This window comes from Mchenga conophoros, linkage group LG3, assembly GCF_057382185.1.
Source record: "Mchenga conophoros isolate Kocher_MC1m ecotype Shallow Benthic linkage group LG3, M_conophoros_male_GT1.1, whole genome shotgun sequence".
Lineage (NCBI taxonomy): Eukaryota > Metazoa > Chordata > Actinopteri > Cichliformes > Cichlidae > Mchenga > Mchenga conophoros.
This window is the reverse complement of record NC_140528.1, coordinates 82,346,548-82,362,372: the sequence shown is the minus strand read 5'-3', so window position 1 is coordinate 82,362,372 and position 15,825 is coordinate 82,346,548. Positions and strand designations below refer to the sequence as shown.

At 59.4% G+C, this 15,825-nt stretch overlaps 4 non-coding genes and 2 pseudogenes across 4 annotated transcripts; all 6 read right to left on the bottom strand.

The window, feature by feature from the left end:
- Positions 1-1,581: 1,581 nt before the first annotated feature.
- Positions 1,582-1,700, bottom strand: LOC146581043 (5S ribosomal RNA; annotated as a pseudogene).
- Positions 1,701-5,254: 3,554 nt separating this feature from the next.
- Positions 5,255-5,373, bottom strand: LOC146581042 (5S ribosomal RNA). Its single transcript, XR_014891819.1, has one exon. It is a non-coding gene; the product is annotated as a 5S ribosomal RNA (ribosomal RNA).
- Positions 5,374-9,404: 4,031 nt separating this feature from the next.
- Positions 9,405-9,523, bottom strand: LOC146581041 (5S ribosomal RNA; annotated as a pseudogene).
- A 1,729-nt stretch (positions 9,524-11,252) lies between these two features.
- Positions 11,253-11,371, bottom strand: LOC146581040 (5S ribosomal RNA). Its single transcript, XR_014891932.1, has one exon. It is a non-coding gene; the product is annotated as a 5S ribosomal RNA (ribosomal RNA).
- A 738-nt stretch (positions 11,372-12,109) lies between these two features.
- Positions 12,110-12,228, bottom strand: LOC146581039 (5S ribosomal RNA). The gene has a single exon (XR_014891993.1). It is a non-coding gene; the product is annotated as a 5S ribosomal RNA (ribosomal RNA).
- Positions 12,229-15,575: 3,347 nt separating this feature from the next.
- Positions 15,576-15,694, bottom strand: LOC146581038 (5S ribosomal RNA). The gene has a single exon (XR_014891818.1). It is a non-coding gene; the product is annotated as a 5S ribosomal RNA (ribosomal RNA).
- Positions 15,695-15,825: the final 131 nt, after the last annotated feature.

The window sequence follows — 15,825 nt, the reverse complement described above, 5'->3', positions numbered from 1 at the left end:
GTGTGGTGTAAGTGGCCTGAGCAAGAACCACAGGGCCTGGTTTGGTGAAGATGGCCTCGGCCAGAAGCGCAGGGCCTGGTGTGATGTGAGTGGCCTGAGCAAGAGCCACAGGCCCTGGTGTGGTGTAAGTGGCCTCAGCCAGCAGCCACAGGCCCTGGTGTGGTGTAAGTGGCCTCAGCCAGAAGCCACAGGCACTGGTGTGGTGTAAGTGGCCTCAGCCAGCAGCAAAAGGGCCCTGGTGTGGTGTAGGTGGCCTCAGCCAGCAGCCACAGGCCCTGGTGTGGTGTAAGTGGCCTCAATAGCAACTAAGGCCCTGGTGTGGTGTAAGTGGCTTCAGCCAGCAGCCACAGGCTCTGGTGTGGTGTAACTGGCCTCAGCCAGCAGCCACAGGCCCTGATGTGGTGTAAGTGGCCCCAGCCGGTCACTCAGGCCCTGGTGTGGTGTAGGTGGCATCAGCCAGCAGCCACAGGCCCTGGTGTGGTGTAAGTCGCCTCAGCCAGAAGCCACAGGCACTGGTGTGGTGTAAGTGGCCTCAGCCAGCAGCAAAAGGGCCCTGGTGTGGTGTAAGTCGCCTCAGCCAGCAGCCACAGGCCCTGGTGTGGTGTAGGTGGCCTCAGCCAGCAGCCACAGGCCCTGGTGTGGTGTAAGTGGCCTCAGCCAGCAGCCACAGGCCCTGGTGTGGTGTAAGTGGCCTCAGCCAGTGCCACAGGCCCTGGTGTGGTGTAAGTGGCCTGAGCAAGAGCCACAGACCCTGGTGTGGTGTAATTGGCCTCAGCCAGCAGCCACAGGCCCTGGTGTGGTGTAAGTCGCCTCAGACAGAAGCCACAGGCACTGGTGTGGTGTAAGTGGCCTCAGCCAGCAGTAAAAGGGCCCTGGTGTGGTGTAAGTCGCCTCAGCCAGCAGCCACAGGCCCTGGTGTGGTGTAGGTGGCCTCAGCCAGCAGCCACAGGCCCTGGTGTGGTGTAAGTGGCCTGAGCAAGAGCCACAGGCCCTGGTGTGGTGTAAGTGGCCTGAGCAAGAGCCACAGGCCCTGGTGTGGTGTAGGTGGCCTCAGCCAGCAGCCACAGGCCCTGGTGTGGTGTAGGTGGCCTCAGCCAGCAGCCACAAGCCCTTGTGTGGTGTAAGTGGCCTCAGCCAGCAGCCACAGGCCCTGGTGTGGTGTAAGTGGCCTCAGCCAGTGCCACAGGCCCTGGTGTGGTGTAAGTGGCCTGAGCAAGAGCCACAGACCATGGTGTGGTGTAATTGGCCTCAATAGCAACTAAGGCCCTGGTGTGGTGTAAGTGGCCTCAGCCAGCAGCCACAGGCCCTGGTGTGGTGTAAGTGGCCTCAGCCAGCAGCCACAGGCCCTGGTGTGGTGTAAGTGGCCTCAGCCAGAGCCACAGGCCCTTATGTGGTGTAAGTGGCCCCAGCCGTTCACTCAGGCCCTGGTGTGGTGTAGGTGGCATCAGCTAGCAGCACAAGACATTGGAAAACAGCCAAAAGCAATGTCGTTAATGTGCCCTCATTAATGGGCAGCTGCTTTTGGTCTTTTAATACACCCCTTCTCTGGATCAAAAGCGGTTCAATGACATGAAAATGAAAGGCTTACAGCACTAGGTATTCCCAGGCAGTCTCCCATCCAAGTACTAACCAAGCACAGCCCTGCTCAGCTTCCGAGATCAGACGAGGTCGGGCGTGCTCAGGGTGGTATGGCCGTAAGCTGCTGGCCCCAGCACAATGTCTCAATTTATGGATTCAGGTGATTAGGTGGCAAGTACCTGAAGTTACGAAGACAATCCTATAACCCTACCTTCATGTTTGCATAATACCCTAACCCAAAGGCTCAGTTTAGCATTTATCCAACAGCACAGGCCCTGGATTGTTGAAGATGGCCTCAGGAACCAGCACAGGGCCTGGTGTGTTGTACATGGCCACAGCTAGCAGCACAGGGCCTGGTTTGGTGAAGATGGCCTCGGCCAGAAGCGCAGGGCCTGGTGTGATGTGAGTGGCCTGAGCAAGAGCCACAGGCCCTGGTGTGGTGTAAGTGGCCTCAGCCAGCAGCCACAGGCCCTGGTTTGGTGTAAGTCGCCACAGCCGAAACCCACAGGCCCTGGTGTGGTGTAGGTGGCCTCAGCCAGCAGCCACAAGCCCTTGTGTGGTGTAAGTGGCCTCAGCCAGCAGCCACAGGCCCTGGTGTGGTGTAAGTGGCCTCAGCCAGTGCCACAGGCCCTGGTGTGGTGTAAGTGGCCTGAGCAAGAGCCACAGACCATGGTGTGGTGTAATTGGCCTCAATAGCAACTAAGGCCCTGGTGTGGTGTAGGTGGCCTAAGCCAGAAGCCACAGGCCCTGGTGTGGTGTAAGTGGCCTCAGCCAGCAGCCACAGGCCCTGGTGTGGTGTAAGTGGCCTCAGCCAGAAGCCACAGGCACTGGTGTGGTGTAAGTGGCCTCAGCCAGCAGCAAAAGGGCCCTGGTGTGGTGTAAGTGGCCTCAGCCAGCAGCCACAGGCCTTGGTGTGGTGTAAGTGGCCTCAGCCAGCAGCCACAGGCCCTGGTGTGGTGTAAGTCGCCTCAGCCAGAAGCCACAGGCACTGGTGTGGTGTAAGTGGCCTCAGCCAGCAGCCACAGGCCCTGGTGTGGTGTAGGTGGCCTCAGCCAGCAGCCACAGGCCCTGGTGTGGTGTAGGTGGCCTCAGCCAGCAGCCACAGGCCCTGGTGTGGTGTAAGTGGCCTCAGCCAGCAGCCACAGGCCCTGGTGTGGTGTAAGTGGCCTGAGCAAGAGCCACAGGCCCTGTTGTGGTGTAAGTGGCCTCAGCCAGCAGCCACAGGCCCTGGTGTGGTGTAAGTGGCCTGAGCAAGTGCCACAGGCCCTGGTGTGGTGTAAGTGGCCTGAGCAAGTGCCACAGGCCCTGGTGTGGTGTAAGTGGCCTCAATAGCAAATAAGGCCCTGGTGTGGTGTAAGTGGCCTGAGCAAGAACCACAGGGCCTGGTTTGGTGAAGATGGCCTCGGCCAGAAGCGCAGGGCCTGGTGTGATGTGAGTGGCCTGAGCAAGAGCCACAGGCCCTGGTGTGGTGTAAGTGGCCTCAGCCAGCAGCCACAGGCCCTGGTGTGGTGTAAGTGGCCTCAGCCAGAAGCCACAGGCACTGGTGTGGTGTAAGTGGCCTCAGCCAGCAGCAAAAGGGCCCTGGTGTGGTGTAGGTGGCCTCAGCCAGCAGCCACAGGCCCTGGTGTGGTGTAAGTGGCCTCAATAGCAACTAAGGCCCTGGTGTGGTGTAAGTGGCTTCAGCCAGCAGCCACAGGCTCTGGTGTGGTGTAACTGGCCTCAGCCAGCAGCCACAGGCCCTGATGTGGTGTAAGTGGCCCCAGCCGGTCACTCAGGCCCTGGTGTGGTGTAGGTGGCATCAGCCAGCAGCCACAGGCCCTGGTGTGGTGTAAGTCGCCTCAGCCAGAAGCCACAGGCACTGGTGTGGTGTAAGTGGCCTCAGCCAGCAGCAAAAGGGCCCTGGTGTGGTGTAAGTCGCCTCAGCCAGCAGCCACAGGCCCTGGTGTGGTGTAGGTGGCCTCAGCCAGCAGCCACAGGCCCTGGTGTGGTGTAAGTGGCCTCAGCCAGCAGCAAAAGGGCCCTGGTGTGGTGTAAGTCGCCTCAGCCAGCAGCCACAGGCCCTGGTGTGGTGTAGGTGGCCTCAGCCAGCAGCCACAGGCCCTGGTGTGGTGTAAGTGGCCTGAGCAAGAGCCACAGGCCCTGGTGTGGTGTAAGTGGCCTGAGCAAGAGCCACAGACCCTGGTGTGGTGTAATTGGCCTCAATAGCAACTAATGCCCTGGTGTGGTGTAGGTGGCCTCAGCCAGCAGCCACAGGCCCTGGTGTGGTGTAAGTGGCCTGAGCAAGTGCCACAGGCCCTGGTGTGGTGTAAGTGGCCTGAGCAAGTGCCACAGGCCCTGGTGTGGTGTAAGTGGCCTCAATAGCAAATAAGGCCCTGGTGTGGTGTAAGTGGCCTGAGCAAGAACCACAGGGCCTGGTTTGGTGAAGATGGCCTCGGCCAGAAGCGCAGGGCCTGGTGTGATGTGAGTGGCCTGAGCAAGAGCCACAGGCCCTGGTGTGGTGTAAGTGGCCTCAGCCAGCAGCCACAGGCCCTGGTGTGGTGTAAGTGGCCTCAGCCAGAAGCCACAGGCACTGGTGTGGTGTAAGTGGCCTCAGCCAGCAGCAAAAGGGCCCTGGTGTGGTGTAGGTGGCCTCAGCCAGCAGCCACAGGCCCTGGTGTGGTGTAAGTGGCCTCAATAGCAACTAAGGCCCTGGTGTGGTGTAAGTGGCTTCAGCCAGCAGCCACAGGCTCTGGTGTGGTGTAACTGGCCTCAGCCAGCAGCCACAGGCCCTGATGTGGTGTAAGTGGCCCCAGCCGGTCACTCAGGCCCTGGTGTGGTGTAGGTGGCATCAGCCAGCAGCCACAGGCCCTGGTGTGGTGTAAGTCGCCTCAGCCAGAAGACACAGGCACTGGTGTGGTGTAAGTGGCCTCAGCCAGCAGCAAAAGGGCCCTGGTGTGGTGTAAGTCGCCTCAGCCAGCAGCCACAGGCCCTGGTGTGGTGTAGGTGGCCTCAGCCAGCAGCCACAGGCCCTGGTGTGGTGTAAGTGGCCTCAGCCAGCAGCAAAAGGGCCCTGGTGTGGTGTAAGTCGCCTCAGCCAGCAGCCACAGGCCCTGGTGTGGTGTAGGTGGCCTCAGCCAGCAGCCACAGGCCCTGGTGTGGTGTAAGTGGCCTGAGCAAGAGCCACAGGCCCTGGTGTGGTGTAAGTGGCCTGAGCAAGAGCCACAGACCCTGGTGTGGTGTAATTGGCCTCAATAGCAACTAATGCCCTGGTGTGGTGTAGGTGGCCTCAGCCAGCAGCCACAGGCCCTGGTGTGGTGTAAGTGGCCTGAGCAAGAGCCACAGGCCCTGGTGTGGTGTAAGTGGCCTGAGCAAGAGCCACAGACCCTGGTGTGGTGTAATTGGCCTCAATAGCAACTAATGCCCTGGTGTGGTGTAGGTGGCCTCAGCCAGCAGCCACAGGCCCTGGTGTGGTGAAAGTGGCCTCAGCCAGAGCCACAGGCCCTGATGTGGTGTAAGTGGCCCCAGCCGGTCCCTCAGGCCCTTGTGTGGTGTAGGTTGCATCAGCTAGCAGCACAAGACATTGGAAAAGAGCCAAAAGCAATGTCGTTAATGTGCCCTCATTAATGGGCAGCTGCTTCTGGTCTTTTAATACACCCCTTCTCTGGATCAAAAGCGGTTCAATGACATGAAAATCAAAGGCTTACAGCACCAGGTATTCCCAGGCAGTCTCCCATCCAAGTACTAACCAAGCCCAGCCCTGCTTAGCTTCCGAGATCAGACGAGGTCGGGCGTGCTCAGGGTGGTATGGCCGTAAGCTGCTGGCTCCAGCACAATGTCTCAATTTATGGATTCAAGTGATTAGGTGGCAAGTACCTGAAGTTACGAAGACAATGCTATAACCATACCTGCATGTTTGCATAATACCCTAACCCAAAGGCTCAGTTTGGCATTTATCCAACAGCACAGGCCCTGGATTGTTGAAGATGGCCTCAGGAACCAGCACAGGGCCTGGTGTGTTGTACATGGCCACAGCAAGGAGCACAGGGCCTGGTTTGGTGAAGATGGCCTCGGCCAGAAGCGCAGGGCCTGGTGTGATGTGAGTGGCCTGAGCAAGAGCCACAGGCCTTGGTGTGGTGTAAGTGGCCTCAGCCAGCAGCCACAGGCCCTGGTGTGGTGTAAGTCGCCTCAGCCAGAAGCCACAGGCACTGGTGTGGTGTAAGTGGCCTCAGCCAGCAGCCACAGGCCCTGGTGTGGTGTAGGTGGCCTCAGCCAGCCGCCACAGGGCCTGGTGTGGTGTAGGTGGCCTCAGCCAGCAGCCACAGGCCCTGGTGTGGTGTAAGTGGCCTCAGCCAGCAGCCACAGGCCGTGGTGTGGTGTAAGTGGCCTGAGCAAGAGCCACAGGCCCTGGTGTGGTGTAAGTGGCCTGAGCAAGAGCCACAGGCCCTGGTGTGGTGTAGGTGGCCTCAGCCAGCAGCCACAGGCCCTGGTGTGGTGTAGGTGGCCTCAGCCAGCAGCCACAAGCCCTTGTGTGGTGTAAGTGGCCTCAGCCAGCAGCCACAGGCCCTGGTGTGGTGTAAGTGGCCTCAGCCAGTGCCACAGACCCTGGTGTGGTGTAAGTGGCCTGAGCAAGAGCCACAGAACATGGTGTGGTGTAATTGGCCTCAATAGCAACTAAGGCCCTGGTGTGGTGTAGGTGGCCTAAGCCAGAAGCCACAGGCCCTGGTGTGGTGTAAGTGGCCTCAGCCAGCAGCCACAGGCCCTGGTGTGGTGTAAGTGGCCTCAGCCAGAAGCCACAGGCACTGGTGTGGTGTAAGTGGCCTCAGCCAGCAGCAAAAGGGCCCTGGTGTGGTGTAAGTGGCCTCAGCCAGCAGCCACAGGCCTTGGTGTGGTGTAAGTGGCCTCAGCCAGCAGCCACAGGCCCTGGTGTGGTGTAAGTCGCCTCAGCCAGAAGCCACAGGCACTGGTGTGGTGTAAGTGGCCTCAGCCAGCAGCCACAGGCCCTGGTGTGGTGTAGGTGGCCTCAGCCAGCAGCCACAGGCCCTGGTGTGGTGTAGGTGGCCTCAGCCAGCAGCCACAGGCCCTGGTGTGGTGTAAGTGGCCTCAGCCAGCAGCCACAGGCCCTGGTGTGGTGTAAGTGGCCTGAGCAAGAGCCACAGGCCCTGTTGTGGTGTAAGTGGCCTCAGCCAGCAGCCACAGGCCCTGGTGTGGTGTAAGTGGCCTGAGCAAGTGCCACAGGCCCTGGTGTGGTGTAAGTGGCCTGAGCAAGTGCCACAGGCCCTGGTGTGGTGTAAGTGGCCTCAATAGCAAATAAGGCCCTGGTGTGGTGTAAGTGGCCTGAGCAAGAACCACAGGGCCTGGTTTGGTGAAGATGGCCTCGGCCAGAAGCGCAGGGCCTGGTGTGATGTGAGTGGCCTGAGCAAGAGCCACAGGCCCTGGTGTGGTGTAAGTGGCCTCAGCCAGCAGCCACAGGCCCTGGTGTGGTGTAAGTGGCCTCAGCCAGAAGCCACAGGCACTGGTGTGGTGTAAGTGGCCTCAGCCAGCAGCAAAAGGGCCCTGGTGTGGTGTAGGTGGCCTCAGCCAGCAGCCACAGGCCCTGGTGTGGTGTAAGTGGCCTCAATAGCAACTAAGGCCCTGGTGTGGTGTAAGTGGCTTCAGCCAGCAGCCACAGGCTCTGGTGTGGTGTAACTGGCCTCAGCCAGCAGCCACAGGCCCTGATGTGGTGTAAGTGGCCCCAGCCGGTCACTCAGGCCCTGGTGTGGTGTAGGTGGCATCAGCCAGCAGCCACAGGCCCTGGTGTGGTGTAAGTCGCCTCAGCCAGAAGCCACAGGCACTGGTGTGGTGTAAGTGGCCTCAGCCAGCAGCAAAAGGGCCCTGGTGTGGTGTAAGTCGCCTCAGCCAGCAGCCACAGGCCCTGGTGTGGTGTAGGTGGCCTCAGCCAGCAGCCACAGGCCCTGGTGTGGTGTAAGTGGCCTCAGCCAGCAGCAAAAGGGCCCTGGTGTGGTGTAAGTCGCCTCAGCCAGCAGCCACAGGCCCTGGTGTGGTGTAGGTGGCCTCAGCCAGCAGCCACAGGCCCTGGTGTGGTGTAAGTGGCCTGAGCAAGAGCCACAGGCCCTGGTGTGGTGTAAGTGGCCTGAGCAAGAGCCACAGACCCTGGTGTGGTGTAATTGGCCTCAATAGCAACTAATGCCCTGGTGTGGTGTAGGTGGCCTCAGCCAGCAGCCACAGGCCCTGGTGTGGTGTAAGTGGCCTGAGCAAGTGCCACAGGCCCTGGTGTGGTGTAAGTGGCCTGAGCAAGTGCCACAGGCCCTGGTGTGGTGTAAGTGGCCTCAATAGCAAATAAGGCCCTGGTGTGGTGTAAGTGGCCTGAGCAAGAACCACAGGGCCTGGTTTGGTGAAGATGGCCTCGGCCAGAAGCGCAGGGCCTGGTGTGATGTGAGTGGCCTGAGCAAGAGCCACAGGCCCTGGTGTGGTGTAAGTGGCCTCAGCCAGCAGCCACAGGCCCTGGTGTGGTGTAAGTGGCCTCAGCCAGAATCCACAGGCACTGGTGTGGTGTAAGTGGCCTCAGCCAGCAGCAAAAGGGCCCTGGTGTGGTGTAGGTGGCCTCAGCCAGCAGCCACAGGCCCTGGTGTGGTGTAAGTGGCCTCAATAGCAACTAAGGCCCTGGTGTGGTGTAAGTGGCTTCAGCCAGCAGCCACAGGCTCTGGTGTGGTGTAACTGGCCTCAGCCAGCAGCCACAGGCCCTGATGTGGTGTAAGTGGCCCCAGCCGGTCACTCAGGCCCTGGTGTGGTGTAGGTGGCATCAGCCAGCAGCCACAGGCCCTGGTGTGGTGTAAGTCGCCTCAGCCAGAAGCCACAGGCACTGGTGTGGTGTAAGTGGCCTCAGCCAGCAGCAAAAGGGCCCTGGTGTGGTGTAAGTCGCCTCAGCCAGCAGCCACAGGCCCTGGTGTGGTGTAGGTGGCCTCAGCCAGCAGCCACAGGCCCTGGTGTGGTGTAAGTGGCCTCAGCCAGCAGCCACAGGCCCTGGTGTGGTGTAAGTGGCCTCAGCCAGCAGCCACAGGCCCTGGTGTGGTGTAAGTGGCCTCAGCCAGTGCCACAGGCCCTGGTGTGGTGTAAGTGGCCTCAGCCAGCAGCCACAGGCCCTGGTGTGGTGTAAGTCGCCTCAGACAGAAGCCACAGGCACTGGTGTGGTGTAAGTGGCCTCAGCCAGCAGCAAAAGGGCCCTGGTGTGGTGTAAGTCGCCTCAGCCAGCAGCCACAGGCCCTGGTGTGGTGTAGGTGGCCTCAGCCAGCAGCCACAGGCCCTGGTGTGGTGTAAGTGGCCTGAGCAAGAGCCACAGGCCCTGGTGTGGTGTAAGTGGCCTGAGCAAGAGCCACAGACCCTGGTGTGGTGTAATTGGCCTCAATAGCAACTAATGCCCTGGTGTGGTGTAGGTGGCCTCAGCCAGCAGCCACAGGCCCTGGTGTGGTGTAAGTGGCCTGAGCAAGAGCCACATGCCCTGGTGTGGTGTAAGTGGCCTGAGCAAGAGCCACAGACCCTGGTGTGGTGTAATTGGCCTCAATAGCAACTAATGCCCTGGTGTGGTGTAGGTGGCCTCAGCCAGCAGCCACAGGCCCTGGTGTGGTGAAAGTGGCCTCAGCCAGAGCCACAGGCCCTGATGTGGTGTAAGTGGCCCCAGCCGGTCCCTCAGGCCCTTGTGTGGTGTAGGTTGCATCAGCTAGCAGCACAAGACATTGGAAAAGAGCCAAAAGCAATGTCGTTAATGTGCCCTCATTAATGGGCAGCTGCTTTTGGTCTTTTAATACACCCCTTCTCTGGATCAAAAGCGGTTCAATGACATGAAAATCAAAGGCTTACAGCACCAGGTATTACCAGGCAGTCTCCCATCCAAGTACTAACCAAGCCCAGCCCTGCTTAGCTTCCGAGATCAGACGAGGTCGGGCGTGCTCAGGGTGGTATGGCCGTAAGCTGCTGGCTCCAGCACAATGTCTCAATTTATGGATTCAAGTGATTAGGTGGCAAGTACCTGAAGTTACGAAGACAATGCTATAACCATACCTGCATGTTTGCATAATACCCTAACCCAAAGGCTCAGTTTGGCATTTATCCAACAGCACAGGCCCTGGATTGTTGAAGATGGCCTCAGGAACCAGCACAGGGCCTGGTGTGTTGTACATGGCCACAGCAAGGCGCACAGGGCCTGGTTTGGTGAAGATGGCCTCGGCCAGAAGCGCAGGGCCTGGTGTGATGTGAGTGGCCTGAGCAAGAGCCACAGGCCTTGGTGTGGTGTAAGTGGCCTCAGCCAGCAGCCACAGGCCCTGGTGTGGTGTAAGTCGCCTCAGCCAGAAGCCACAGGCACTGGTGTGGTGTAAGTGGCCTCAGCCAGCAGCCACAGGCCCTGGTGTGGTGTAGGTGGCCTCAGCCAGCCGCAACAGGGCCTGGTGTGGTGTAGGTGGCCTCAGCCAGCAGCCACAGGCCCTGGTGTGGTGTAAGTGGCCTCAGCCAGCAGCCACAGGCCCTGGTGTGGTGTAAGTGGCCTGAGCAAGAGCCACAGGCCCTGGTGTGGTGTAAGTGGCCTGAGCAAGAGCCACAGACCCTGGTGTGGTGTAATTGGCCTCAATAGCAACTAATGCCCTGGTGTGGTGTAGGTGGCCTCAGCCAGCAGCCACAGGCCCTGGTGTGGTGTAAGTGGCCTCAGCCAGCAGCCACAGGCCCTGGTGTGGTGTAAGTGGCCTCAGCCAGCAGCCACAGGCCCTGGTGTGGTGTAAGTCGCCTCAGCCAGAAGCCACAGGCACTGGTGTGGTGTAAGTGGCCTCAGCCAGCAGCAAAAGGGCCCTGGTGTGGTGTAAGTGGCCTCAGCCAGCAGCCACAGGCCCTGGTGTGGTGTAGGTGGCCTCAGCCAGCAGCCACAGGCCCTTGTGTGGTGTAATTGGCCTCAATAGCAACTAAGGCCCTGGTGTGGTGTAGGTGGCCTAAGCCAGCAGCCACAGGCCCTGGTGTGGTGTAAGTGGCCTCAGCCAGTGCCACAGGCCCTGGTGTGGTGTAAGTGGCCTGAGCAAGAGCCACAGGCCCTGGTGTGGTGTAAGTGGCCTCAGCCAGCAGCCACAGGCCCTGGTGTGGTGTAAGTGGCCTCAGCCAGCAGCCACAGGCCCTGGTGTGGTGTAAGTGGCCTCAGCCAGTGCCACAGGCCCTGGTGTGGTGTAAGTGGCCTGAGCAAGAGCCACAGGCCCTGGTGTGGTGTAAGTGGCCTGAGCAAGAGCCACAGACCCTGGTGTGGTGTAATTGGCCTCAATAGCAACTAATGCCCTGGTGTGGTGTAGGTGGCCTCAGCCAGCAGCCACAGGCCCTGGTGTGGTGTAAGTGGCCTGAGCAAGAGCCACAGGCCCTGGTGTGGTGTAAGTGGCCTGAGCAAGAGCCACAGACCCTGGTGTGGTGTAATTGGCCTCAATAGCAACTAATGCCCTGGTGTGGTGTAGGTGGCCTCAGCCAGCAGCCACAGGCCCTGATGTGGTGTAAGTGGCCCCAGCCGGTCACTCAGGCCCTTGTGTGGTGTAGGTTGCATCAGCTAGCAGCACAAGACATTGGAAAAGAGCCAAAAGCAGTGTCGTTAATGTGCCCTCATTAATGGGCAGCTGCTTTTGGTCTTTTAATACACCCCTTCTCTGGATCAAAAGCGGTTCAATGACATGAAAATGAAAGGCTTACAGCACCAGGTATTCCCAGGCAGTCTCCCATCCAAGTACTAACCAAGCCCAGCCCTGCTTAGCTTCCGAGATCAGACGAGGTCGGGCGTGCTCAGGGTGGTATGGCCATAAGCTGCTGGCCCCAGCACAATGACTCAATTTATGGATTCAAGTGATTAGGTGGCAAGTACCTGAAGTTACGAAGACAATCCTATAACCATACCTGCATGTTTGCATAATACCCTAACCCAAAGGCTCAGTTTAGCATTTATCCAACAGCACAGGCCCTGGATTGTTGAAGATGGCCTCAGGAACCAGCACAGGGCCTGGTGTGTTGTACATGGCCACAGCTAGCAGCACAGGGCCTGGTTTGGTGAAGATGGCCTCGGCCAGAAGAGCAGGGCCTGGTGTGATGTGAGTGGCCTGAGCAAGAGCCACATACCCTGGTGTGGTGTAATTGGCCTCAATAGCAACTAAGGCCCTGGTGTGGTGTAGGTGGCCTCAGCCAGCAGCCACAGGCCCTGGTGTGGTGTAAGTGGCCTCAATAGCAACTAAGGCCCTGGTGTGGTGTAAGTGGCCTGAGCAAGAGCCACATACCCTGGTGTGGTGTAATTGGCCTCAATAGCAACTAAGGCCCCGGTGTGGTGTAGGTGGCCTCAGCCAGGAGCCACAGGCCCTGGTGTGGTGTAAGTGGCCCCAGCCGGTCACTCAGACCCTGGTGTGGTGTAGGTGGCATCAGCTAGCAGCACAAGACATTGGAAAACAGCCAAAAGCAATGTCGTTAATGTGCCCTCATTAATGGGGAGCTGCTTCTGGTCTTTTAATACACCCCTTCTCTGGATCAAAAGCGGTTCAATGACATGAAAATGAAAGGCTTACAGCACCAGGTATTCCCAGGCAGTCTCCCATCCAAGTACTAACCAAGCCCAGCCCTGCTTAGCTTCCGAGATCAGACGAGGTCAGGCGTGCTCAGGGTGGTATGGCCGTAAGCTGCTGGCCCCAGCACAATGTCTCAATTTATGGATTCAAGTGATTAGGTGGCAAGTACCTGAAGTTACGAAGACAATCCTATAACCATACCTGCATGTTTGCATAATACCCTAACCAAAAGGCTCAGTTTGGCATTTATCCAACAGCACAGGCCCTGGATTGTTGAAGATGGCCTCAAGAACCAGCACAGGACCTGGTGTGTTTTACATGGCCACAGCAAGCAGCACAGGGCCTGGTTTGGTGAAGATGGCCTCAGCAAGCAGCCACAGGCCCTGGTTTGGTGTAAGTGGCCTCAGCTAGCAGCCACAGGCCCTGGTGTGGTGTGAGTGGCCTCTGCCAGCAGCCACAGGCCCTGGTGTGGTCTAAGTGGCCTCAGCCAGTGCCACAGGCCCTGGTGTGGTGTAAGTGGCCTGAGCAAGAGCCACAAGCCCTGGTGTGGTGTAAGTGGCCTCAGCCAGCAGCCACAGGCCCTGGTGTGGTGTAAGTGGCCTGAGCAAGTGCCACAGGCCCTGGTGTGGTGTAAGTGGCCTGAGCAAGTGCCACAGACCCTGGTGTGGTGTAAGTGGCCTCAATAGCAAATAAGGCCCTGGTGTGGTGTAAGTGGCCTGAGCAAGAACCACAGGGCCTGGTTTGGTGAAGATGGCCTCGGCCAGAAGCGCAGGGCCTGGTGTGATGTGAGTGGCCTGAGCAAGAGCCACAGGCCCTGGTGTGGTGTAAGTGGCCTCAGCCAGCAGCCACAGGCCCTGGTGTGGTGTAAGTGGCCTCAGCCAGAAGCCACAGGCACTGGTGTGGTGTAAGTGGCCTCAGCCAGCAGCAAAAGGGCCCTGGTGTGGTGTAGGTGGCCTCAGCCAGCAGCCACAGGCCCTGGTGTGGTGTAAGTGGCCTCAATAGCAACTAAGGCCCTGGTGTGGTGTAGGTGGCCTCAGCCAGCAGCCACAGGCCCTTGTGTGGTGTAATTGGCCTCAATAGCAACTAAGGCCCTGGTGTGGTGTAGGTGGCCTAAGCCAGCAGCCACAGGCCCTGGTGTGGTGTAAGTGGCCTCAGCCAGTGCCACAGGCCCTGGTGTGGTGTAAGTGGCCTCAGCCAGTGCCACAGGCCCTGGTGTGGTGTAAGTGGCCTCAGCCAGTGCCACAGGCCCTGGTGTGGTGTAAGTGGCCTGAGCAAGAGCCACAGACCCTGGTGTGGTGTAATTGGCCTCAATAGCAACTAAGGCCCTGGTGTGGTGTAGGTGGCCTCAGCCAGCAGCCACAGGCCCTGGTGTGGTGTAAGTGGCCTAAGCCAGAGCCACAGGCCCTGGTGTGGTGTAAGTGGCCTGAGCAAGAGCCACAGGGCCTGGTTTGGTGAAGATGGCCTCGGCCAGAGCCACAGGGCCTGGTGTGATGTGAGTGGCCTGAGCAAGAGCCACAGGCCCTGGTGTGGTGTAAGTCGCCTCAGCCAGAAGCCACAGGCACTGGTGTGGTGTAAGTGGCCTCAGCCAGCAGCAAAAGGGCCCTGGTGTGGTGTAAGTGGCCTCAGCCAGCAGCCACAGGCCCTGGTGTGGTGTAGATGGCCTCAGCCAGCAGCCACAGGCCCTGGTGTGGTGTAAGTGGCCTCAGCCAGCAGCCACAGGCCCTGGTGTGGTGTAATTGGCCTGAGCAAGAGCCACAGACCCTGGTGTGGTGTAAGTGGCCTCAGCCAGCAGCCACAGGCCCTGGTGTGGTGTAAGTGGCCTGAGCAAGTGCCACAGGCCCTGGTGTGGTGTAAGTGGCCTGAGCAAGTGCCACAGGCCCTGGTGTGGTGTAAGTGGCCTCAATAGCAAATAAGGCCCTGGTGTGGTGTAAGTGGCCTGAGCAAGAACCACAGGGCCTGGTTTGGTGAAGATGGCCTCGGCCAGAAGCGCAGGGCCTGGTGTGATGTCAGTGGCCTGAGCAAGAGCCACAGGCCCTGGTGTGGTGTAAGTGGCCTCAGCCAGCAGCCACAGGCCCTGGTGTGGTGTAAGTGGCCTCAGCCAGAAACCACAGGCACTGGTGTGGTGTAAGTGGCCTCAGCCAGCAGCAAAAGGGCCCTGGTGTGGTGTAGGTGGCCTCAGCCAGCAGCCACAGGCCCTGGTGTGGTGTAAGTGGCCTCAATAGCAACTAAGGCCCTGGTGTGGTGTAAGTGGCTTCAGCCAGCAGCCACAGGCTCTGGTGTGGTGTAACTGGCCTCAGCCAGCAGCCACAGGCCCTGATGTGGTGTAAGTGGCCCCAGCCGGTCACTCAGGCCCTGGTGTGGTGTAGGTGGCATCAGCCAGCAGCCACAGGCCCTGGTGTGGTGTAAGTCGCCTCAGCCAGAAGCCACAGGCACTGGTGTGGTGTAAGTGGCCTCAGCCAGCAGCAAAAGGGCCCTGGTGTGGTGTAAGTCGCCTCAGCCAGCAGCCACAGGCCCTGGTGTGGTGTAGGTGGCCTCAGCCAGCAGCCACAGGCCCTGGTGTGGTGTAAGTGGTCTCAGCCAGCAGCCACAGGCCCTGGTGTGGTGTAAGTGGCCTCAGCCAGCAGCCACAGGCCCTGGTGTGGTGTAAGTGGCCTCAGCCAGTGCCACAGGCCCTGGTGTGGTGTAAGTGGCCTGAGCAAGAGCCACAGACCCTGGTGTGGTGTAATTGGCCTCAGCCAGCAGCCACAGGCCCTGGTGTGGTGTAAGTCGCCTCAGACAGAAGCCACAGGCACTGGTGTGGTGTAAGTGGCCTCAGCCAGCAGCAAAAGGGCCCTGGTGTGGTGTAAGTCGCCTCAGCCAGCAGCCACAGGCCCTGGTGTGGTGTAGGTGGCCTCAGCCAGCAGCCACAGGCCCTGGTGTGGTGTAAGTGGCCTGAGCAAGAGCCACAGGCCCTGGTGTGGTGTAAGTGGCCTGAGCAAGAGCCACAGACCCTGGTGTGGTGTAATTGGCCTCAATAGCAACTAATGCCCTGGTGTGGTGTAGGTGGCCTCAGCCAGCAGCCACAGGCCCTGGTGTGGTGTAAGTGGCCTGAGCAAGAGCCACAGGCCCTGGTGTGGTGTAAGTGGCCTGAGCAAGAGCCACAGACCCTGGTGTGGTGTAATTGGCCTCAATAGCAACTAATGCCCTGGTGTGGTGCAGGTTGCCTCAGCCAGCAGCCACAGGCCCTGGTGTGGTGAAAGTGGCCTCAGCCAGAGCCACAGGCCCTGATGTGGTGTAAGTGGCCCCAGCCGGTCCCTCAGGCCCTTGTGTGGTGTAGGTTGCATCAGCTAGCAGCACAAGACATTGGAAAAGAGCCAAAAGCAATGTCGTTAATGTGCCCTCATTAATGGGCAGCTGCTTTTGGTCTTTTAATACACCCCTTCTCTGGATCAAAAGCGGTTCAATGACATGAAAATGAAAGGCTTACAGCACCAGGTATTCCCAGGCAGTCTCCCATCCAAGTACTAACCAAGCCCAGCCCTGCTTAGCTTCCGAGATCAGACGAGGTCGGGCGTGCTCAGGGTGGTATGGCCGTAAGCTGCTGGCTCCAGCACAATGTCTCAATTTATGGATTCAAGTGATTAGGTGGCAAGTACCTGAAGTTACGAAGACAATGCTATAACCATACCTGCATGTTTGCATAATACCCTAACCCAAAGGCTCAGTTTGG